At 40.7% G+C, this 26,614-nt stretch overlaps 1 pseudogene; it reads left to right on the top strand.

Annotated features, from left to right (window-relative positions):
• Window positions 1–26,614, top strand: part of LOC110312003 — an 85,834-nt pseudogene that overhangs the window by 364 nt on the left and 58,856 nt on the right.

Here is a 26,614-nt window from a genome sequence, read left to right as displayed (position 1 = left end):
AAGGATTGAACCTTAATGAATATATAGCTCCCCAAACCATTTCAGTATATACTCCTTAAAAACTTATGAATTTATAGTGAGTTTACATTATATGTTTGCCTATGTGCAGACTTGAGCTGTGCTACCTCTTTGGTTCACACAAAATCTTCCTGGATTGTTTCTGTCACTGATCCCAACTTATAGATGTGGGAGAACTGATTGAGACACAATAACAACAAGCTCCAAGTCACACTGTTATCTCAAGTCTATCTCTCTAAAGCTGGACGAGAAGCTAGATGTTGCAAGCATTTCTATTTAGTCTATTATTTGTTTAGAAATGGCGCACACTGTACCCTAGACTACACTCAGACCTGTGCAACAAGAACAAATAGCTAATAATGTATTATACGTTCAATACTAAAAGCAGTTCCTGTCAGTTTGGAAATGAACTCCGTTGTGTTGCTGGACAAAGTACTTTGCTCAGAGGTGAGAACTGTGCTAATAACCCAGAGAGTGAGAGCGCTCCTGAGAGGAGAGAGGAAAGATTTGGCATCTGTAGTACCCTCCTAATGTCCTTCCCATGACTTCTTGCTTTATCTCAGCCCCCAACTCTAGGCACTCCATACTGACTTACAGGCTAATCCCGCCGTGGAAGCAGGGAGGTAGACTGCAGCTCTTCACCTCTCCTTCCACCCCTACAGATCCAATCTCCCATTCTCATCTCCAACTCTATAGCAGACCTTCTGGTGTGACCACTCTTCACTCTAACCCCCTATTCCATGGAGATTAAATAAGCAGATCCTGTTGGAACATTCTGAACCCCTTCAGACCTCTAGCCTACCCCCATTACTGTCAGATTACAATAATGAGAAATATATTTTATCTAGAACCCTCAGTGGCCACATCTTTCAGATACCCAGCAATTTTTCTAACAGGGAACACACAGCTACTACACTCTACTAAAATTCAGAGAGGAAACAGAAACAAGGAACAAAATAAAGACAAAACCTAACAAAGACAAAATAAGATATTAGCACATAGAGATGCAATTTTTCCAGTCCCAGATGCCTACATACCAATATACCAATACAACAAATAATAGGCAGGACAACATACCCCTGAGAGCTCAGTAGTCCTACCACAGCTGACCTGAATATTCCAACATAGCTGAAGCACAAAAGAGACCATAGAGAAGCCTGTATGAGTAAAGAAATTAAAAAACACAGAGACATGGCGTAAAAAATGGAACTAGAATCAATAAAGAAAACCAAAACTGAGAAATTCTGGAAATGAGAGATTTAAGAATTTTAATAGAAAACACAAAGGTAAGCTTCACCAACATAATACAAGAGATAGAAGATAGAATCTCAGGAATTGAAAATTCTGTAGAAAAAAAAATGGATACATGAGTCCAAGAAGGTGTTAAATCTAAAAATATACTGGCATGAAACATCCAGGAAATCTGGTTTAAATGGAAAAGACCAAATATAAGAATAATATGAATATAGCAGGAGACAAGCTTAGGTCAAAAACTCACAAAATATTTTCAACAAAAATCATAGATGAACATTTCCTGTCCCTATAGAAGGAAATGTGTAGAACGGCACAAGAAACTTACAGAACACCAAATAGATTGGAACAGAAAAGCATGGCCATTTGGCACATAATAATCAGAACAGATGTACAGAACAAGGAAAGAATATTAAAAGCTGCAGAGGGCAGGAAGGGACAAGTAACATATAAAAGCAGGTCTATTAGAATTATACCTGACTTCCTAATAAAGACTTTAAAAGCCAGAAGGACCTGAACAGATGTGCTGTGATTGTAAGAACCCAGAGATGCTTTATCTTAGAGAACTATACTCAACAAAACTTTTGATTACTGTAGGTGAAGATAAAACATTTCATGTTAAAAATCAAATGTAAGTAATATTTATTTAAAAATCCAACACTTACAGAAGGTGCTAGAAGGTAAACTCCAACCTCAGGAGGTTAACTACAAGCATGGAAACAGAGAGAATAAATAATCTCAGACAAGCCAAATCTAAAGAAGGGAAGTACACATGTACACTCACACAGATACAGACACACACACACACACACACAAAGAGAGAGAGAAAGAGAGAGAGAGAGAGAGAGAGAGAGAGAGAGAGAGAGAGAGCCCTCCCACATACACACACACACTGATAGAAACCAGCAACAAGAACAAAATAGCAGGAATCAACAATCATTGGCTATTGTTATCTCTAAACATCAATGCTCTCAATTCCCTAATTAAAAAAAAATACCAAAGCAGAAACAAGATCTATCCTTCTGCTTTATCCAAGAAATACACCCCAAAATAAAAGATAGGCATTATGTCAGGGTAAAAGTGCTAGAAGAAGATATTCCAAGCAAATGGCCCCAAGAAGCAAGCTGATGTGGCCATTTTAATATACAACAAAATAGCCTTCAACCCTAAACTAATCAAAAGATAAGGAAAGACACTATATACTCATCAAAGGAAAAATCCACTAAGATGACATTTCAATTCTTAATATCTGTATACTAAACATAAGGACACCCAAGTTTATAAAAGAAACACCACTAAATCACACATTGACACTCATGCACCAATAATAGGAGACTGCAATACCCTACTCTCAACAATGGAGATGTCATCCAAACGAAAACTAAAGAGAAAAATGCTGGAGCCAATAGAAATTATGAACCAAATGATCCTAGCAGATATTTACAGAACATTTCACCCAAACACAAAAGAATATGTCTTCTTTTCTGCATCTCAAGGAACTTTCTCCAAAGCTGATTCAGTACTCAGACAAAAAAAGCAAGAGATACAAGGAAATTGATATAAACCCCTGCATTTTATAAGCTAGATATCAACAAAAACAAGAGAAAGTTTACATACTCATGGAGACTGAGAAACTCTCTACTGAATAAAAAAAAAAAAAGGGTCAATAGAGAAATAGAGACATTAAAATTGCTCAATAATTGAATGAAAACAAATTACACAGCATACCCAAATTTAAGGGAAACAAAGAAAGCAGCATTTCTAAGAGGCAGGTTCATAGTACTAAATGCCTACATATAAATAAATAAATAAATAAATAAATAAATAAATAAATAAATAATAAAACAAAAACCTGGAGACATCTCATACTAACAACTTGTCAGAACAGCTGAAAGTTCTAGAGCAAAAAACGTGTTTAAAGAAACAATTGAAGAAGACATTAGAAGATTGTAAGATCTCCTATGCTCATGGATTTGCAATCTCCAAATTCAGTGAAATCCCCATCAAAATTCCAACACAGTTATTCATGGATCTTGAAAGGACACTTTTCAGTTTCACAGGAAAACACACACACACACACACACACACACACACACACACACACACACACACAGGATAGCTAAAATAATCCTGAGCAATAAAAGAACTTCTGGAGGTATTACCATCCTTGATTTCAAGCTGTACTTCAGAGCTATAGTAATAAGAACAGCATGATATTGGATCAAAAAGACACATTAAGCAATGAAAATTAAATTGAAGGCCCAGACATAAATATCTATGGATATCTGATTTTTAAATAAAGAATTCAGAAATATACACTGGGACCAAAAAAAAAAGCATCTTCAACAAATGATGCTGGTCAAACTGGGTGTCTTCATGTATAAGATTAAGATTGCAAATAGATCCACACTTACTACCTGAACAAAACTCAACTCTGATAGAAGAAGAAGTGGGAAATAGCCTTGAACTTGTTGGCACAGGAAGAGACTTTCTGAACAGAACACAGTGTGGGCACCAAGACCAAAAATTAATAAATAAGACCTCATAAAATGGAAAAGTCTGACACCACCTTTCAGACAAAGTGACAGCCCATAGAATGGGAAATGTTTTCTATCAGTGCGATGACTAAAGAAACTCCATTTTATGCTAGGTAGTCATCTTGGTGCTCACTGGCTGTTTGTCTCTGACTCAAGTGCCTGGAAGATAAGTTCCCTGGAACCCTGACTCAGAGATTCCTCGCCCAACAATGTACAGCTGAGTCTACCTACTTGTTATGATACTACTAACTGCTCTTCTGGCCACAGTAACTTGCTTATGCAGATATCCGAAGATTCTTTTGAGTTGCTTAAGCCACTTAAATTTGGCAGAACAGACCAGTTTTTGCTTGCTTGCATGGATATTCAAAGTCTTCTTGTGGTTTTGCTTTGTAAAAATCCTTCCCCAAACCCTTCCTTTGGGACATGCTAGAGATTCAGCTTTCAGGCTGTAGGCCTCTAGCAGCAAATCAATAAGTCTTTTAAGGATAATTGGATTGGGCCATCTATGATCTTTTTCCAAGGGTCACAGACTCCATAAAACCAACTCTACATATGATGGAGACTAATTTACATCTCATGCTGGTGAGGATGTAGAGCAAGGGACACAATTATCTGTTCTCCTGGTAGGAGTGTAAACTTGAGCAGCTACTACAGAAATCATTGTGTGTTTCCTCAGAATGATGGGAACCAATCTACCTCAAGACCCAGCTATAACACTCTTGGACATATACCTAAAGTACACTCTATCCTACCACAGGGACACTTTCTCAGTCATGCTCATTGAGGCTTTTTTCATAATATCCAGGAACTGGAAACAACCTAGATGTCTCTCAATGGAAGAATGGGTAAAGAAAGTGTGGTATGTTTACTCAATGAGTAGTATTTCACTGTTAAGACCATGAAACAATGAATTTGCAGACTAATGGATGGAACTAGAAAGTCATCCTGATGAGGTACCCCAGACCCAGAAAGACAGATATGATATGTATTTGCTTATATATGGATATTAGTCATTTAGTAAGTAATAACCAAGATATAATCCATAAACCCAGAGAAGTTAGGTATAGAGGAAGGGACAAAGGGGTCACATGGATCCCCCTGGGAGGGGGCAATAGAATAGATTTTATTTGTGGACTGGAGGCACTTGGAGTGGGAACAGGTGGGGAGGAGGAGGAGGGGAGATAAGGCTGAGAAAAGAATGTCAGGAAAGACAACTTGAATTGAGGGGTATGTGAGGGCTGGTATGGAAAGCTAGTGCAGTGGAAACCTGCTAAAGTATATGAAGGAGATGCAAATGAAGTCTCCAAATGATAGGGAGATGAAGGAGATGCAAATGAAGTCTCCAAATGATAGGGAGACCATTCCAGCTGACTGTCTCTTGTCACCAAATGAAAGTTACAGGACCAGGACTGGGTTATGTCCAACTGAGAAATTAGCTAAAGGGTCTCATGGAAATCCCCAAACAACCCAGGCTATTTCCAAGACAATAAATTGTTCTCCACAAACTGACAGCAAGGCCTCATTGCTTTAGAAAATACCCGCACAAACCATTGAACATGAAGAGGTTGAGCTGCTACATAGAACCTTCACCCTTCATTTTTGTGTCTTTGGTATAGAAATGTACTCTGCATGCTACTAAAAAGGAAACATAAACACCAAGTCAGACATAAATCCTTTGATCCACTATGCTGTCCTACCTGAAAGCCATACTAGGGAAATAGTGGTACAGAGCATGTGGGAGTAACCAATGTAACAGTGTCTGATGTGACTTAAGGTCCACTCAATGAGATAGAACCCATACCTGACACTGCTGGGTGACCAAGAACCAGAGGCTAGATAACCCAGAGACCTAGAGTTAAAAAACACTACCATCATTATTTTTTAAAAGGGAATGATGAAATAACTCCTAATGATTTTCTGCTATTCTCACAGATCAGTGCCTTGTTCAACCATCATCAGAGGAACTTCCTCGATGGGAACAAATACAGAGACCTGCATCCAGACATTAAACACAGAGAGATAGGCAACCTCGGGAGGTAGGAGGTGGAGGCACTCTAGAATGCACCAGAGACCTGGGAGGTGAGGGACACTCAGGACTCAAAGTGGGGGACCTTAGATGAAATGCCCAACAGTGGAGAGAAGGAACTTGCAGAGTCCATCTCCAGTAGAAAGGCAGGGCATCAAGTGGAAGAATGAGATCGACATTCCACAGTCAAAACCTGTGACCCAGAATTGTTCCTGTCTAAAAGAACTTTGGGGACAAAAATGGAGAAGAGACTGAGGGAAAAGAGGTTCAGTTACTGACCCAAATTGGGATTCAGCTCAAGGGGAGGCTCCAAGACTTGACACTATGGTGTACTTAAAGAGAGAAGCCTAGCATGGCTGCCTTCCAAGAAGCCCAACCAGGAGCTGAAAGAGTCAGATGCAGATACTTATACACAACAAATGAATAAAAGCTGGGGGCCCCTGTGATTGAATTAGGGAAAAGCTGGAAGAAGCTGAGGAGGAAGAGGACCCCATAAGAAGACCAGCATCCTCAACTAACCTGGAACCCCGGGATCTCTCAGACACTGAGACACCAACCAGGGAGCATACACTAGCTTGTATGAGGCTCCCTGCCACATATAAACAGAGGATTGCCTGGAGTAGCCTCAGTGAAAGAAGGTGCAACGAACCCTCAAGAGACTTGAGGCCCCAGGGAATGGAGAGGTCTGATAGGGTGAGGGTGGGTGGTGGGAACATCCTCTTGGAGATGGGGGAAGTGAAATGGGATAAGGAAAAGTCAGAGGGAGGGAGCTAATGACTGAACTGTAAAATAAAAAAAAAATTAAAGAATAATATAAAAAAAAAGAGGGACTCACGTTTGTAAATGGGATATCTCCATGAACCCCCTTACCTCAGAGCTCAGAGAGTCCCATGGAAGAGGAAGCAGAAAGAAGGTAAGATCCAGAAGTGATTGAGGACACCATGAGAACAAAGGCCTCTAAATCAACTGAGAAAAGCTTGTATGGACTCACAGGGCCTGAAGCATCATGCACAGAGCCTATGCAGGTCAGGACCAGATCTTATGCACATATATATTATGGCTTTCAGCTTAGTGTTTTTATGGCACTCCTAAGTGTGTGACTGAGTGGGTATCTGACTCTGTGACTTCCCTTGGGCTCTTCTCCTTCTGCTGGTTGGCCTTTCCAACTTCGATGTGCTGGTTTTTGTTTTTTATTATATTCCATTTTGTTATATTTTGTTCTTGATTCTTAGAAGCTGTTCTTTTCTAGAAGACAAAAATGGAGTGGATCCATATTGGAGGGGAAGAGAGAGTACCTGGGAGAGGTAGATGGAGGGAAAAGGTGATAAGGATAGATTGCATGATTAAAGAAATTATTTTCAGTAAGAGAGAAAAATTAACCTACAGTAAAATTATTTTATATGTGAAAAAGCTTTAATTATTATAATGTTCGACCTAAAACAAGGCTATCTCCAAACAGTTTTATTATGTCTGCTGGCCATTTGTTTGGGCTTGTAGCAATTATATATATATATGTGTTTTATATATATATATATATATATATATATATATATATATATATATGTCAGTTTTAATATTTATAAGAAATTACATCAAATTCACCTTCCCATGTCATTCTCCAGCAGCTCCCAGGTCCCCTTCTTCTAGTTTCTCATATTTCCCCTACTCTCAAAATGATGTTAATAGACACACACACACACACACACACACACACACACACCATGCGAATTATGGGAAAGCAATAGGACCTGAATCTCGCTGTCTATAAGCTGAATGAACTTGGGGAAAGTATTATGTTGCTCTGTGGCTCAGCAAAGTGAGATAATGCTACATATCACATAAGGTGATTGTGAGGTTTAAAAAGATATCTGGCCCAGAGGAATAATGAAACCTCTAGCAGTGGGTGTCTAATGAGACCCCAAGCTCTGTGTAGAATACCATTTTGTGCCCTCAAAACAAGATTAGAGGTCAGGGGTCTAGCTCAGCCAGAGAGGTGGCGCTTAGCATGTGTGATACTGGCTTTTAGTCTAAGAGCAATGAATGATACAACAACAGGTGGGTGACATAGGCTCAGGAGATAGACCAGTCACTTCAAGTTTGTAGAACTAGCAAAAGGCAAGACATAGATGCAAAATCTATGGTGTCGGGCATAGTGTGATCTCTATTCACAAGAGATTCTTGCCAGCTGGGAGATTGTCTATGATCATAATCACTGAAACCAAATAGACATTACAAAACTCCCCCAAGCAAAGATGTTAATCTGACGCTGGATTTAATAGGCAATTTCCTCCTCCCTATATTTTTAGCCAGCAGACTATAAATGGGTAAAAATGTATCTTTGATTGAGTAAAACAATCATCCCCCAGGTGGCTAATGCAGGGAAGTTGCTCCAGTGTTAGATCGCAAAGCATCTATTGGCTCCAGTCAAGTTTTGGGAGAATAAAGTTGAACTTTTTTACTTTAACCCACAACTTTTGTGCTTTCACAAAGCCATTGTGTGTGAAAGTAGACCATTCCTCAGTGTCTGATATAAGGAAGGGGTGCTGTGCTATGAAGAACGGGAGAAACGGCCATCATGCTTCAGACTGCACCATGAAGATGTGACATATTGTAGGCAGCCGCTCTGTGACATGAGGAGACTACAAGGCCATCATTCCTGCTGTCTCTGCACCTGGCCTCCCAGCCTCTGCTACTGCGAGTCAGTAAATGAACTACGGCTAGGGATCTTTTGAGAAATCTATGCAGTAGTCCAGAAAGAAGGAGAAAAACTCCAAGTGCATGGGGAAGATCACCAGAACATTCTGTGAAGCAAAGATAAATGTCAGGGAAGGTTCGCAATGCCATGTCAATTGGAATGGAGTAACAACTACAATAAACATGTGTCAAAGCTGACTTCTGGCTTCCCAGTCAGCTGAAGATGCATCACGCTCCCATATCCCTGGTTCCTGCTTGTCTCCCTACCTCCCTTTTCTTAGCCCTGCATACAATGTGGCTGTCCATAGATGCCTTCCTGTCTTAGCCTGGTTGTACTTGCTGTTTTCCCTGGAAAATCCTTATTACTAAGTAAGCACTGTGCCTCCTTTATCTGTGCTTCTGTTACAATGTCATCGTCTTAAGGAAGCCATTGATGACCACCCTCCTTGTCCCTCACCATCCCTTCATTCTTCGTCGTCCTCTGCTTGCCACTCAGTATCCATACTAATAAAGGGTTTCTGGAAGTAGAGGTGTAGTGTTTGCTTTTTATTGCCATAATAAATGCTCTGATAAAAGCACATTATAGGAGAACTGGTCCTTCTTGGCATACAGTTCCTAGAGGCTGCTGTTTGTCTCAGGGAATAAAGCACTGAGCAGGAAGCTGGTTGGCCATCTTGTTTCAGAAAGCAGAACATGAGCAGGAAGTGGGTCCCAGCTATGCAGCCTGAAGGCCCACCCCTAATGACCCACTTCCTCCAGTAAGGCTCCACCCTGACCTTCACCTACTAAAAGGACCACAACTTTAGAAAGCAGGTAGAGACAAAGTGTTCAAATACCTCATCCTATGGAGGACATGTGGCTTTCAAACTATTGCAAGAGGCTTTATTTATTATCTAATATCTTAAATTGAACCTAAAACACAGAACAAATATTTTATAAACGAAATAAATGAGTGTATGAATGAATGAATGAACAAATGAATTTTACATGCATGGAGATGTGTGCAGAAATAAGTCCTGGGAGATTGTGTTGCCATTCTTTAGCTGAGCTACTTTGGATAGTGTAAAGGGCTTTACTTTTCCAAAGGAGAGTGTGGCTGTGAAGTCGTGTGTCCTCCTCATAGAAGCAGATGGAATTTATGTGTTAAGCTTCTATAAAGGTGTATCAAAATCTGGGCATCTCTTCTTGGTGAAAATCAAAATGTGCCTCACTATAACAAGAAAATGCAATTATGAGGTTTCTGGAAGTTCCTGTTTTTAAAGTTCCTTTTAATTTAATAATTGTTCTATTTTTAAGGGTTTTTTATAAAAAGACCTTCTTGAGTTGAACATTTTGGCTGTGTACTCAGAATATTATTCTATCATTGTTTTTTTAAAAAGGTGTATATCATTGTATAGAGTACTGGGCTGCATAAAAATATACTGCATTAAAAAGTTCTTCCCCTCCATTCCCCCCCCCTTCCTTCTCACCTTTCCATGTCCTTTACCCTGGGTGTCCTCTCTTCCCTGTCCCTTTACCCTCAGTGTCCTCTCTTCTGTGTCCCTTTTACCCATGGTGTCCTCTAGACAGCTTTACTTCTGCTTCATGCCATAGACACATACATGGTTTTATCTATCTGTATAAAATTTAGAATCCACAAGTGAAAGAGAACACATTTGTCTTTTAGAGATTTATTAATTTGATTAATATGAAGGGAAACAACTAAATATAGCTTCAGGAAGTCCCTAAATCTGACTAGAGTCTAGATTCACTGGGCCCCTCCCTGCTAGAGTAAGCAATAAAAGCTGAGAGTCGCTTTCAGGGGATCAAAGCTAAGCTAGAAAGGACACTTTTCAATCTGCTGAGCTGCCTGTAGTCTGGCCAGTGTGCTCCAGGTTCCCAGAGATGTGAGCTGCCAAGCAAGCAGGGGTGGGTCTTGGTGACAGTCATCTTTGAGTCATTTCTGTTCCTATAAGTAACCTCTCCCTCATATTCCTATAACTAAGCCCAGTAAAACCCATTGCACCAAGTTAGACTTTGGTGGCATCCATATTTTGGCCTGACGTGGACTTTCTCTTTGGAGTGAGTAGACATGTGGGTTTCATCTCCCCAGGAAAAGTTCCATCACCAGCACTCGGGAGGCAGAAGCAGGCAGATTTCTGAGTTCGAGGCCAGCCTGGTCTACAGAGTGAGTTCCAGGACAGCCAGGGCTACACAGAGAAACCCTGTCTCGGAAAAAAAAAAAAAACAAAAACAAAAAACTAAACCAAACAAGATTCTATGGGAAGAAGGGGACATCAAGAAAGTGAAGTGGGAAGAGAAAGAAAAGTTGCAGGGTCTGGAGCAGAAATAGTTAACACACAATCAATACTTGGATGAACAATTTAAAAAGCTCAGTAATGCACTCACTCCGAAGGTCCAAATTCAAATCCATCTTCCACAGGGAGCCTTTAAAAAGCAACACACAAACAACCCAACAACAGCAACAACAAAACAGGTTTCTTCATGCTTAGCTTACGTTGTTACAGAAGCCATAGACTTTTTGTATAGAAGAGTTTGACTTTGGGAATACCCATAGACCAACATTGATTTAAAATCCTAAAATAAAATGGGAAAAGTAGTTCTGAAAAGTAGGAAAGGAATATATTCTGGAAAACCATTCTAGAAAAAGAACAAGTATTTCAGGCTGCCTTTGGGGGTACTGACAAGAAACCCACAATTACATGGGGAAGGATTTTGGGCAAGGGAACAAGGGGTATACAGAGTGAAGTAGCCTTGGTCAAACTTCAATCTGGTTCTGGGTTGATGGAGATGGGGCTGAGTCTAGGAAGTCAAGCTGTTCCAGAGAATGACTCTGTTTCCACCAAGGGATTATGGCTGTGTTTGGAGCAGTGGGGCAAGATTTGGAGACAAATTCTTCCAGATTTTTAAAATATCTTAAAGTCTATCATTGTAGCTTTTTCAGTATGAAGAGGGTCAGAAAAAGGTAGAAAAATTTAGGATTAACAAGTCTTGTATTTCCAGTTCCTAATCATTTACCTGTCTATGTGCAGAACTGAGCCCGGATCTGACCCTAAAATTAGATCAAAGGGACAGAGGCAATGTGAAGACAGATGCAGGAATGCCCTGAACTTAGCCAGTCATCAACCAGAAACAGGGAGGAAGCTGTTCTTAACAAAAGCAGGTCTCTCTCTATCACAGTATCTCAGTGTTGCAACCTTCTGGAATCTGTTTGGGATCTGGGACATGAGGGTTTCCTTCGCTCCACTAGTATCCTAAAGCTACCCTGACAAAATATCAGGTACAGAGTGGCTTAAATAAGGGTGATTTACTTACTGCCATGGAATTCTGGAGGATGGAAGTCCAAAACTGAGAACCTTGGCAGGCCTGGTCTCCCTCCAAATACATGAGAGAGTGTGGAATATATTCTGGGGTTGTCTTCTGGATTATTAAGGTTCCTTAATTGGAGGCAGCATCTCCCTCTCCCTCTCCCTCTCCCTCTCCCTCTCCCTCTCTGTATGTGTGTGCATGCATGTGTGCACGTGTGTGTTTGTGTGGTATGTGTTGGTATATGTTTTATTTTTTAAGTTGGCACACAAGGTATTAGCATCATGGTATTTTCAAGCAAAGTGTGTTTTCATGACCTCCCCACCCTACTAGTCCTTGAATCCTTCTAGGTCTCTGTTTCTTTGATACACTGCTTTCTCGGGTGTGCATCCTGTATGCAAATTTCTCCTTCTCATAACAGTACTGGTTATGTTGAATCAAACTCCATCCTTATGATTTCACTCTGACTGGTTGCTTTTGTAATGATCCTATCTCTACAAAAGGTCACATTCTAAGCTCCTAGGAGGTCAAGGTTTATAAACCTAAATCAACTCATACTACCAACTGTAGCATGTCAACAAACTGAGGCGCTGTCTTGTGTAAATGCTCTCTATTGTTTCTTTCAATACTTGGTTTCATCTGGAGCTCCTGATAGTGGTTTGTATATAAGGAAGCCACGAAGTATAGAGAGGTGGTACTGCTTAATGTTTGAGGCATGCATTCTGAATGGGGCCTCTAAGGGAGCAAGAATTGATTCTAAGGATAAAGGAAGGCATGCTGTTTTATTTATAAGACACATACACAATAATTAAATACTTAAGGGAGACTTACAATATATAAGCAGTGTATCAGAAATTAAAATTTCATATGGGAAGACAATTTGAAAAAGTAATTGTTTTAGAGTCTCTTGGGTGATGATATCAGATGTTAAGAAATACTGTTCTGTGTAAAATCTTATGTAGGAAGCCTCTAGCTTGTCTCTTCCTGCACCATCTTGTACTTGATCATAGTGAATATACACAGAGGTCATTAGTGTCAGGTCTTGAAGAATGATTCATACATGTTTGACATGGTGCTTAGTGATTGCTAAGTACTGGTGTGATTGGCTGACACAAGCCTGTTGTAAGGGTCAAAGTCCATGGTTTCAAAGGCTCCAAATTTCAGCAGTGCGGCTAAGGATCTTACCTGTAGTGATACATGTACATGCGTGCCAGGACAGGAGGTTTTGTAGTACATGTCCCTCTCCCTTGAGAAGTGCCATTTAAAGTGGTTTGGATTTTATTTCATTTGAGTGTGTTCTTCAGGGATTTGAATGATGGAAGTTTAGACTGCTGATGTGATGTAAAATGGAAACAAATCAAAGCTACATCGAGGTTCTATTTTACTCCAGTCAGAGTGACAAATGCTGACAGGGGCAGAAGGAAAGGCAACCCTTGCACTGGGGATGTAAGCCAATGAAGCCATTAAGAAATTCAGAATGGAAGTTTCTACCAAGGAAATGAATCTTCCATATTAGCAAGTTATACTACAAAGATCTCCAACTCAACACATCACAGAGACATCAGCACATAGATGCTTATGGTAAACTGTTCACAAGGGCTGTTATGTTCAAGATAAGGATTAAGAACATGGGATATACACACATGGACAAAATGAAGTTTTATCACATTTGGGAAAATGGGTACAGCTGGAGGTTTTCATATTGAAGACATTGAGACATCAGATTAGGGACAGAGGCACAATTGTCTTGACTGCCATTTTGTTCCCAGGCATGTATCTGCATATCTCTCCCCTCAGTCCACAGTAGGTTCTCAGTATACCTGTTGAGTGAACTGATGTAAAATGAAGTGTTCAGACGTCAGAACCTTTCTATCACCAGGGTTTTAGTCATGTGTGTGCACTTATCACTAAGTCAGGGTGAAGCCAGGTTGGTCTATAGTCCTGATGCTCAACCTTGGCAGCTATGATGGAAATGCTGAGTTGGACAGGTAGGTTTCAGCTGCCTTGGGTGATACTAAACAGTGTCCAGAGCTGATAGTCATGAAGCATGACAATGCCAGAAGGGGGTTTTCAAATTGCAGCTTTTGTGTGTGACAAGGCTGCACTCTTGACCTGACAACATCAGGGGCTGCAGGGTGGAGGATGAGCCTCTGAGCTTTAGGAGACTCCCCAGTTCTCAGCCATGTTGAGAACGGACTATGTAGCTTTAGTCTTTCATTGTTCACATGGAGATGTTGAAGCTCGCAGAGGAAGATGGCTTATGCAGACATGTTGCAGCTGTAGTTTTACTTCCTCCCAAGAGGCAGTCCTTGTCACACGAGACACCAATATGACCAATAGCTGAACGATTACCAAATGACCTTAATTCTGTCTCTCAAGGGAGGCAATATATAACCACAGTTAGATGCACAGGCCCTGGAGACAAACCCAAGTCTGCCAGAGCTTTGTTCCTCTGGATGGGACTCAATGCCAACTGCCTCCATCAACTTATCTGTACTTTGGAAAAGATAGTGAGTCCTAACTTAAAAACAGCAAGAATTAAACTGTTAATTTCCTTAGTAGAGCTGACAGATTTGACAAAAAAATAAGAGAATTATTACAAAGTCACAAAGATTGTTTATCTAATGCTCAGACTTTTCTAACGCTCTGTATTTACTTTTGCTACACTGGCAACCCTGCCACTGATAGCCTGGAGGGGATGACCAGTGATGGAGGGGTGACCAGTGAGTGGTAGAATTTGCAATTTTGTATCATTTTATCATTGAGGCCTCGCCTCCCTTTTGCCAGCCCCGCACAGACGAAGTAATCCTTCAGCACCTCATTAATTTGATTTCCAATAATTTTAGAGCACACGAACCGAGGCCGAGTGCAGATTAGAGTTTTTCACTGTTGAGCAAACACTCTCCCAAAAGTAAAATAAATTCACGTTCAAAACCGGCTCTTGGTGTGAGCATTCAGAGTACTGAAGCAGACAAGAGGCTTTTATGACTTTTTATACATCTGAGAACTTGCTGGTTTCACCGTTAGAATAATTTTAGTTTGTGTTAAAAGAAGGTCCCCTGAGCAGTGTGTTCTCAACCTGGTGTGGGCTCACAGTGCCACCTGAGCAAATGAACCCTGTTAATAGAACTAAGTTAAATTTTATTTTCAAAGTAATGGCAAAGGATTAGTGTTTAAAACAAACCTGATGCTAATTATCTGTTTGTCTTTGGATAACACATTTCTCATTTGGGGATTCTTGTTTCCTGTTTAATAATAGAGCTATCATATCACATGACCCTTGACTTTCTCTTTTTCCACCTAGGCTTCTGTTTGAGGAAAATATAAAGAGCAGGCAAGGTAAATCTCTTAACCATGTTTAGCATTGGCTGTTTTCCGCCAGGAGGAGTAAAATGGACAAGGATTCTGCTCTAGAGCCTATACTCTATGACAGAACCCGCGGTTCTCAGCCTAGCATGTGCTTGCTGACATCAGCTGAGAACTTACAGAAGTCATGGTCCCCATCAGAGATGCTGACTGTGAGCCTGCTGAAGGATCAAGCATTCTTAAGCAAGGGAGTTGTTGGTAATCTGCCATTGGGAACCAGAACCTCTGGCCCAGTAGGCTCCTGTTGTATAATTTTGTCCTTCCTCATATACTTCTCAAGCTCATCCCACAACCCCCTGGAAGAGCTCATGTGACCACATGGTTTGGCTCATTAGGATGTGAGACCCCCTAGCTCTCAAGGTAGCAGAAGCAATCTAGTCACAGCTAGATCTACTTCTAGCTGGAATGTGTGTTTGTAACTCTCCTTCCTTCTCGGATCACGAGCCTTTTGCCTGTGTCCATGCTGTAGTCTAGGGTGCATTCTTCTCAGCCTATTGCTGCACCGAATTTCATTTCTTCAGCTGTAGTGAGATCATTTGAGCGAGCAGAAGAGTTTAGATTCATTTACTAAACCCAAGCAGCACAGTATATTCTGGGTCACACAAGTGCTCTTATTTTCATGCATTCTCTGTAGTCCTCCCTTCTTCTCAAACTCCTTGGTTTCTCATACATGTGGAACACTATTCTGAATTTCTACAACCTTGTTGATATAATTATTTGTAAATTTCAATAAACAGCACAAAATGTACAAATTAGTATGGTGTCTTAAAACTTTTCCTGAAAAGAATAAGAATTAGTACATTATGTAGCTTACTTATTCTATTTAGCATTTGTTTGAGACTATTTAAATCCAGTTTGTTCATTTTCATATCTCTCTAATGTTCTATTACATAAGTATTACTACTCTTCAGGTCCACCATGGTACATTTTTCTTTCTATCACCTTGATATTTAGAAATACATATATTCATATATCAGTGATTTTACTCTTAGAGAATTTCATTCCTAACAGCAAAAGTATTTGATGATACACCCAGCTTTGTGAATATTTATTTAGACAAATAGTTCTCCATCTGTGGGCCATAACCCTTTTGGAAGTCCTGTCACAGAGGACATATATTAGATATCCTACATATCAAAAACTTACATTATGATTCATAAAAGTAGCAAAATTATAGTTATGAAGTAGTAACAAAATAATTTTATGGTTGGGGTCATTACAACCTGAGGTGTGTTAATTTAAAATACCATTTCTCTTCCACCAAAACTAGAACTGACAAAAGAATTAGCTCTAATCAAGACAAATTATCACTTTCCTACCACATGTGTGTGTGTGTGTGTATTTTAAAAGTCTTCATTTTTTTTTCTCTCGTAAATGTGCAAACACTGGGAAATCCCATCTCTGCTTTCTCTTACTTTATTGTCTTTAGTTCTTTGTTTGTTTGTTTGTTTTGGTGTTCTTTTTTGTTTGGTGGAAACCTACTGGTTTTTTTAAACATTTTTTTAATTAGGTATTTTCTTCATTTACATTTCAAATGCTATCCCAAAAGTCCCCCAGACCCTCCCCCCCCACTCCCTTACCCACCCCCTCCCACTTCTTGGCCCTGGTGTTCCCCTGTACTGAGGCATATAAAGTTTGCAAGACTAAGGGGCCTCTCTTCCCAGTGATGGCCAACTAGGCCATCTTCTGATACATATGCAGCTAGAGACACGAGCTCCAGGGGTACTGGTTAGTTCATATTGTTGTTCCAACTATAGGGTTGCAGATCCCTTTAGCTCCTTGGGTACTTTCTCTAGCTCCTCCATTGGGGACCCTGTGTTCCATCCAATAGCTGACTGTGAGCTTCTTTGTTTGCCAGGCCCCAGCATAGTCTCACAAGAGACAGCTATATCAGGGTCCTTTCAGCAAAATCTTGCTGGTGTATTCAATAGTGTCAGCATTTGAAAGCTGATTATGGGATGGATCCCTGGGTATGGCAGTCTCTAGATGGTCCATCCTTTCGTCTCAGCTCCAAACTTTGTCTCTGTAACTCCTTCCATGGGTGTTTTGTTCCCAATTCTAAGAAGGGGCAAAGTGTCCACACTTTGGTCTTTGTTCTTCTTGAGTTTGATGTGTTTTGCAAATTGTTGTCCCTCAACAGAGGAATGGATACAGAAAATGTGGTACATGTACACAATGGAGTACTACTCAGCTATTAAAAACAATGAATTTATAAAATTCCTAGGTAAATGGATAGACCTGGAGAGCATCATCCTGAGTGAGGTAACCCAATCACAAAAGAACTCACATGATATGTACTCACTGATAAGTGGATATTAGCTCAGAAACTAAAAATACCCAAATTACAAGATAGAATTTAAAAGTCTTCTATCATTGGGGTTGTGGCTCAGTTGATAGAGTACTTGCCTAGACAAACAAGCCCCAAGTTTGATCCTCACATCACATAAAATAGGTGTGGAAGATCGTGTGTAAAACCCCATCTAAGCACTTGGGAGTTTGAAGCAGGAGGATCAAAATTTAAAGTCATTCTTAGCTATATAGCAAGTTAGAGATCTGCCTGGGCCTCAGACAGACAGACAGACAGACAAATAATCCCTTAGTGTTGAAACAAATCCATTTTTCCCCATTTTTCTCACCCCTGTAACAATCCTCACCCTTCCAACACATAAGTTTTAAGATCTACACAACACTTCATTTCTGAGGCTGCATGGGCCTTTCTCCTGGTGGTTAGAAGTCCTGACTCTTTTTTGTTTTCTATTCCTAGGTAGAAAAGTAATACTGTGAGTGTATGCTTTTTAGAAACAGGAGATAATCTACAGCACCAAATATCCTCAAAATTCCTCTTTCCCATACTTTTTGTCTTGAGAGATAGCTCTAAAATCCCAAGAACTGGAAACCCATCCCTACTGTTCTACCTAGTAGAAGTCTCTACTCAGAAATGTCTCTGCTGTCATCAGACTGGTTGAGGGAACCAGTTAACTACTTGAAGCCAGTCTGAGAAGCCTTTGGAGGAAGCTTTTCTGAACTATTGAAGACTATAAGTAAGAACACTGGATTTGGATTGAAACTAGGAGCTCTATGGCTTGGGTGACTGAGGGATGTCCAGGGTATGTAATGAGATATCTGTGTATTCAGCCCAAATTCTAGGGGTAAGAGATCAGCTTAGACATGTTATGTGTGGGATGTGTGCATGCATGAGCACATGTGGTGTGTGTATGTGTGCATGTATGTGTGTGTATGTACGTACATGTGTGCATGAGTGTGGTGTGTGTGTATGTGTACATGTGTGCTTGAGTGTGGTGTGTGTGTGTGTGTGTGTGTGTGTGTGTGTGTGTGTGTGTGTGTGTGAATGCTTGGACAGACATCTTCATTTCCCCTCTACTCCTACTACTATTTATCTTGTTTAATACTGGAAGTAGAATTTTCTTTCCTAATAATGAGAAAGTTAACTGAGTTCACAAACTGCTCAAAATCTCAGTTACCCCCTTAAGAGCAATATGAATATAAACAAATGACTTGACTGCTCTGGGATTCAGCTTCATATTCTGAATAATGGAAACAATCATGATATTTCCCTATTTTCTTTGGGAGGATCAAATGTTAGTTCATCTGTAGTGTCTGACTTTATAGAGTAAGAGTGTGATAAATGTTTCCATGGGTGGCCTCTTCCCTTCTTGTTTTATATGTGCAGTTTGCCTTCCTTTAGGCCCCAGCATGACTGGGTACTACAGAGTAAACACTGTGTGGTGCCTAGCATTCATAAGTATTCAGCACATGGTAATTCCTCAAAGCATGATTGCTAAGTAGTTGTTTGCAAATGTTGAACACTTTTAGTAGTTTACCCTGGCCAGCAGCTTAAAACCAAGTTTAGACTGTGTCTTAGTTCTGTGTGTTGAGTTGATTTGAAGAATGACTTTTCTATGTCTGATCTTTGAGATAGGAGATAAAGTATGCACACATGCTATGTTCTGTACTTTTCTAATAGAAGTTTGAGGAAAGGGGGTTTATTCAGGGTCAGTTCAAGGGTATAGTCCACCACGGTGGGGGTGGATGAGGAAGGAGCAAGGGATGCATCCACTGTCAGGAAGCAGAAATGGATGGATGCTGGTACTCAGTATGCTTTCTCTTCTTTTCTTCCATTCTGAACCCCAGCCCATGGAATGGCATTGAGTACAATCAGGATGAGTCTTCCCACCTCAATTAACCCAATCTAGAAAATATTTCACAGACAAATCACAGGCTTGTCTACTGAGTGATCCTATATCATGTCATGTTGACAATCAATATCAACCATGCTAACCATGAATGTATTAACTCAGCCATTTATCATCAGATCTTTCCTATCAAACAGGGGTCTAGTGGCTGGAGATATTGGGATTATATGGACCTTAAAGCAAATCTGTGGTACCACCAGACCCATTGAATCAGAATCTATTCCTGGGAGATTTGCCAGCATAATAAGATTCAAATTGTGTTCATTGGATGTTTACAACATATTAAAAACACTCCCAGCTGTGGGTATGGCTCAGCACAGAACACTAACCCAGCAGGCACAGAGCCCAGTTCAATCCTGAGTACTCCAAACAAGAGTGTCACCACCACTAACTAAAGCAACCCCATTCTCCTTAAACAGACATGCTGATTCTGTGTATACAACAAACAATGAAAAAAAATGGTGGACAAAAGGCTCAACACTGTTAAACTGAAGCACTGATTTTTGAGCAGTCTACAAAATCTCTTTAATTGATGTAAACTACTGAAATGAGACACAGGATTCTTTTTTTTTTTTCAACAGATGCATAACTGGTGGAAGTTTTGTACATGCATTTTGCCCATGAATAATACATACCCTTTTGGACTATGGAGGTAGCAGTACCATGTGGTAATAACACCAGCAGGTGATCTATGCACTTCAACACAAGACAATCTAGAAAGTTCTCTAGAGGGTTTTCTTTTCTGTGAGATAAAATTTTACTTGGAGAAAACTTCTTGACCTACAGATCTAGTCCACTCTTGTCCCAATTTCCCTTTAGAGGTTCAAATCCATGAGTTCCCACTGACAGCTGTAAATTCAGAAGACATTCTTGAGTTATATCTCCATTTCTAACAATCAGCATGTTGTTCTAAATATTTATGCAATTCATTACACACAGACATTGAAAGTGTTAAGTAGGATAAAGCATGCTGCATGCCTTACGCCATGCCTGGCATAACGTGTGTGTCTTCCTTGCATGTACAATACAGGTAAACCAGCGTTCTCAGGATACCTCTACATACCATTGTCTGATGCACATTGCCCTGGACTTGAAGGTCAATTCAGCCCTTTACTTCAGGTGTGACTTCAGGGGTATTTTATGGATTCTTCAAGGCTATTTTCTGGGCCCAATGCTGCCCACTGGCCTACACAGAAGCCTAGACAAATGCTTGTGCATAAACCACTAAGCACAATATGGAATGGCTAGTGTGAGGTAAGTATTAATATTCAACATCACTATCCTTTTGGGAACAGAGCTGTTTTGTCCCAAGTTTCCAGGTGTTGGGACTCAGTTTCCCTAGATTATTCTTAGTAGAGATGCATGATGCTGTGTCAGCATCTACCCTTGCTATTTCACCATTCCTTGCTAATTCATCATATTCTCATCCTAACTGTGGGTGCAAAAGTTGAGCTCATAATGTTACCAGAAACATGCTCAAGTCAGTATACACCAACCAAAAAAAAAAAAAAAAATTAACCAAATACAGGTGTGCACCATTAAAACTGTCACATTATCTAGGAAAAAATATATCCATATCTGATGAATTCATCAAAGAGCATAGTTATTTAGACACAGAGAAAGACAAAGACTCTTCAAGAAGTTAATCCAAGAATAAATGAACTCGGAAATGATCTTTCAGATGCTGCTTATTATCAAATTGTCTCCTTAATAAAAATATTCCCTGGTGTTCATTGTAATTGGCTATTGTCAGTTTAATATTGTCTATATGATATAATGTCTGCTGAATAACAATAATGAATGGAGATAATTATATTTGGGTGAAAGAGCCATCTTGCTTATTCACTGAAAGACACCCCCCCCCGCAATTGTGCAAGTTGAGTGAATACAGAATGGGGAGCATCCTGTGTTGCTTGTTCTAAATTTGCCTCTTTGTTTTCTCAGGGTGTCTCTTGCCTTTCTACGCTCCAACATCTAAGGAGCAAGATGATTGCTTTTCTTTCCTCCTTGTGGTATTTACATCAAAGGCAATTGCTTCTTCCTCCTCAGATTCTGCTCTATTTTATATCCCATTAAAGATCTTTTGAGCATAGCTTTCCAAGAGGAACTTAGGCAAACGTCAAAGGCATCAGGAATCCATCAGTATGTACTAAGCAATAAAGATAAAGAACACATTTAGATAGTCTGAGTGGATTATCAAAGATTTGTGTAGTGGACTTTGTTTTGCTTCTTGAATTTTTATTTATTTAATTATTTACTGTGTTTGCACATGAACGTGTGTGTGTGTGTGTGTGTGTGTATGTGTGTGTGTACATGTGTGCAGGAATACAGATATAAGCTCAGAAATACTTCCTCAGATGCCTTCCATCTTTTATTTGAGGCATGGTGCTAGCAGCTTTCCAGTGAGCTTGCAGAGATGCACCTGCCTCTGCCTTACATCTCACTGTCACTATGGGCGCAGGTGTACCCCACTGTAGCATCCCACTGTAGCAACTTTCCTCACATTTGGAAGGCAAACACTTTGCCAAACAAGTTTTCTCCTCAGCCCATCTTTTCCTTCTCACATGTGTCTTATCCATCTACCTGCTTCTCTGTTGCAGCTCAGAACATGTCTCCTAGTTATGTCTTGCTGGACCTCCCAACCCCCTCTACTGTCACTGTCTCTTTTGAAGGCTGTCACTGCTTCGTTTAGTAATTCATTTCACCATTCTTCCCTTCAGCAAATGTCTCCTGAGCATTTTAGGAGATTGTTAGTCTGGTGAGCACCCGGGATAAGATGGAAAACAGAAGAGATGTAGTCCTTTCTCAAAAAAAAAAAAAATCCCTTCAGAGAATTATATTTCAGAGGAGACATGCAATGAGCAATTCCAACTAAAATTACTCTAGATTTCACTAGGCCCCACACTGCCACACTGATTTCAACATTGGGTTTATCCAAGTGGAAACTGTGTTTCCCGTGCCCGGTTGTCCTCACACACTGTGCCTCATGCTCATAAACTCTACATTTCTCTCATCTCTGTGTATCAGGACTCCACACAAAACATTGTCCCTATGATAGAGTAGTGTTTAAATGTTTGCAAAGCTCAATACAATGTACATCTCTGTGGTGGTTTGACTAAGAATGATCTCCATAGGCTCCTATATTTGAATGCGTAGTCACTAGGGAGTGGAGCTATTTGAAAGAATTATGAAGACTAGGAGGTGCAGGTGTGGCCTTGGTTGAGGAAATGTGTCATTGGTGGTGGGCTTTGGGTTTTAGAAAGCCAACACCAGACGCAGTATCTCAATGTCTCTATCTGCTGTCTGCAGCTCAGGATGGAGTTCTCAGTAGTGCTCTAGTGTTAAGCGCACTCCCATGCTCCCTCCATAATGGCAGTGGACCAAGACTGTGAAACTGTAAACAAGACCCAGATTAAATGCTGTCTTTCCTAAGAGTTGCTTTGGTCATGGTGTCTCTTCACAGCAATAAAACAGTGACTAAGACACTCTTCTTTCCAAAGGGATAACAATTTCCAATACAAGTGAACCCTACAGGGAAACCCAGATCAGATTGTTATCTGCATAAAATCCCTCCTGTGGGTAAAGACTCCGAGTTGAAGTCACTTGGGGGCTGATAAAAAGTCAGTGGCTTGGGGTGTAGTGAAGAGATGAAGGAAAAGGCTATACAGTTGAGTGAGAAGACAGTTGTGAGTGTTGTTACTGCATGGGGTGAGGAAACAACAGGAGGAATATAAATAAAGTGGAGAAGGTGGCACCCATTAAAGAGAGGATACCAGAGAGAAGCCAGTGACACAGCATGAGGTTAAGACAGAGATGAAGGAACAGATCAAATCCTCCAGCCCCAAGAGAACCCAAACATTTCAACAGCAGAAAATTCTTTTTGGTATTTTCCTATTACTTTAAGTAGAAAACCTTCCAAATTTTCACACACACCCTATAATCTCAAATACAGGTTATCCATTCATAAACATGGGAGTGTTTTTGTCAGTGTTGGTGTGTATAGGAAACAGTGAAGAGGCTGGGTTTTATATCTAAGAGATCACAGTGGGGCCTGGCACCAGGATTGGGCAATGGTAAGGTTACCTTAAAGATTAACTTAACTTTAATTAACTTAAGATTAGCTGAGTTAGGACGTAACTATTGCTCTTCCTACTAAGACCCCAGCTATCACTATTGCAGCTGCCAATACAGAATGTTAAACACTTATAGCAGAGGCATAGAAGAGTGACCTGAACATGAAGCAATCTCCTCCATTCCTCCCTACAAACTCGTGGTATAAGAACTGTCTTCAATCCTTGCTTCATAGATGTGGAACCAAGGCTTAGCAACATTAAGTGGACTTCTCAGTGCCCCATGACTAGTATAGTATCGATAGCAATGAAGCTTGACCTCCAGCCTTTCTGGCTTCAACACACACACTTATTTAATGCATATGTGTTAATGATACACAATAGTGAACAACTGCATGTGAATCTGTACATTAATATATACAGAAACTAATGGTTAAACTAAGGCCCATTTAACCAGTAAATTATTAGTGCAAAGTAGAGGGGAAACCAGGATGTGTGGATGAGGAGATGTCATGAGATGGTGGAGCAGGGGGTAATGTCTAAGGATGTGTGTCAGGTAACGTAGTGTGGGGATGGGCTACATTAGGAACATGGAGGTACTTAAGACATCAGGACCTGAAAGAATGAGCAAGATCCACATGCCTGATCTTCATGCACTCACTCCCGTAATCTCGAGCAATATGATCACTCAGTACCTTGATTTTGTCATCCAAAAATGGGAATGAAAACGGCACTAAGGGGCTGTGGTGAGGTAAGGCATGTGAAGCTCAAGATGCTTAGCTAAAACAAAATGCCAACACAGGTCAAGACAGAGAGAGCAAGACAACATTAAGAAGCATTTCAAGTTTGGCAATGGACTGGAGGACAGGAAGGGATGCCTTTGTGTGATTTCTAATGCAAGCAGCTCAGGGGTAGTGAAGCCTCTAACTGCAACGGATGATCCTGGAAGGGAGTCATAGCTGCTCAAAGCAAAGTGTTCCTCCATAGAGACTGTCCTTCCATTTTCCCCTAAGAAGAACAGACTAACAAGAGCCATTTGAGAAAAGAGGAGACAGAGTTTTATAAACTTTTATGGTGACATTAAATCATTCCTTTTTGTGAAAAATGAAGACTGTAGAGTATCAGAGAAACAAAGGACCTTTAACATGTTGTAATGTCAACCTGAGTCTGTGTGCAAACAGATCCTGAGGCCAGGACATGAGTGCAGGTACTGTCTGTGGAGAGGACCTGGCACCGTGGCATTGTGGCATCATGGCATTGTAGGAGGAGTACAAAGGGGAAGGGCAAGATGTCTTTATTGGAGTCATTACTGCTGTGAGCAAGAAGATATCATCTTGCAGGTAGAATGGAGCCCAGCATGATCCTCTCAAAAGCCCAATGCTGTGGCATTTACCATGTACTTGATTCCCACTGGCTGACCTTTGAGCACCTGGTGCAAACTCCTGCCCTTCCAAATCCCACCTATCTGTGAGAGGAGTCAGCTGGCACCATTTTTGACGAACTACCTTGAGCCAGAAACATAAGGTTGCTGGAGTGAACCTCAGCTGCAAGACAGCCAAGAGTTGAACCCAGTACACATGACAGTTGTTTGAGTGGTCTAGCCTGACCTAGCTCTCTGCACTTCCTCCTGGTTGTTCCCAGAGATACAGCACACAAGAAGTGCAGTATTCTGAAATAGGAAAGAATTAGCTGGAACAATACAGGCTCTGGTCCAGCTCCCCTCCAGCCCAAACACAGTGTCCCCTAGAGCATTAACCTCACGACTCGCATTGCCTTGAGGCATAAGACCCAGTGTGTGCTGCTGTCCAGTCTCCCCCAGCTACTGTGCAAGTAGAGTGTGCACAGCTGAGACTCTACCCACTCCAGGGCTCAGGCACATCTTGAATAAATACTTCAGTGGTCCCTTGCTACAAATGTGTTGTAAATCAACTTCTTGTTGTATGCACAGAGCCTTGTGTCTCACCAGACTTCATTAAGTTGGGAACCAGTGTTGACTCTCTTTTCTCAAAGGAAAGAGGCATCGAGAACCCACAACATATGCTAGGAAAAGATAAGTAAAAATAAACTTCAAACTCTACAGAAATCTTGAAATGTGTAAATATTTTCAATGTCATTTAACCTATGACTGGGGGTTCAGAGATGGAAGAGTTAGGTGTTAAGTTAGGGGTGAGACTCACAGTGGACATAATCTAAAACCTAGACAATCATCCACCCCTCCATGCAGTCAGCCTCCAGTTAATAATTCTACTAAGGTAAGAATGGAAGTGGCACTAATTCGACTCTCCTATTCTCCCCAGCTCTAATTACTGAAATTCTGCTGACTTATTATTGTGCAGACCAGGACCTAAAAATACACATTTTAAAAGGAGAGTAGATTTCTTGGCAGAATGTATAACACAAGAGCCATGGAGAATCTGAATGGGATATTAGTCTCCATTTGGAGTCCAGTGGATGGGAATTGCAGTTCTCAGCTCAATCAAGAACTTCTATCCCTAGGAGTACAAAGCTATTAGAGGTCCCAGCTTCTGGTCTCTAAGGAGGAATTCCAGAAATTCCTTCTGTAGTCTGCTTACTCAGCAATGTACAAAGCACACTGAACTCTTTTGTTCTGTTTGCTTCATTTTCATAGGTCCTAATAGGGTTTGGTCCTGAAAACACGCTGTCTTCTAGGCCAGTCAACCATATGATGAGCATCTTTCTGCCAAGCTGAAACAGCAAAGGTGTTAAGTGCTCTTGACACCTGGATCACAAAACCCTTGACCTTCTGATGAAAGTTGATGGATGTCAAACATTGTGTAGGGGAGGGGATATTCCCCTCTTGACCTCATCCAGGCTTTCCACTGTCAGGTTAAAGCACGTAGAACTCTGCTGAATATATCCTGAGAGAGAACACAAAAGCCCCAAAGGAGAACAGAATTCTCTGGTCTCTGGTTCTTAAAGAATGGAGAGGAGGTAAGAGGTAAGGGAGGGTAAGAGTCAGGAGGGAAGAGGAAGAATGAGGAAGTGTGAGTTGAACACTTATTTATCCCATCCACATGTTCATGCATGGATTATTTTACATGGATTGGTAATAGGTTAGGTGTGTGTGTGTGTGTCTGTGTGTGTGTGTGTCTGTGTGTGTGTGTGTGTGTG

The sequence above is a fragment of the Mus caroli genome, chromosome 16, assembly GCF_900094665.2.
Source record: "Mus caroli chromosome 16, CAROLI_EIJ_v1.1, whole genome shotgun sequence".
Lineage (NCBI taxonomy): Eukaryota > Metazoa > Chordata > Mammalia > Rodentia > Muridae > Mus > Mus caroli.
This window is presented reverse-complemented; position numbering and strand designations above follow the sequence as displayed.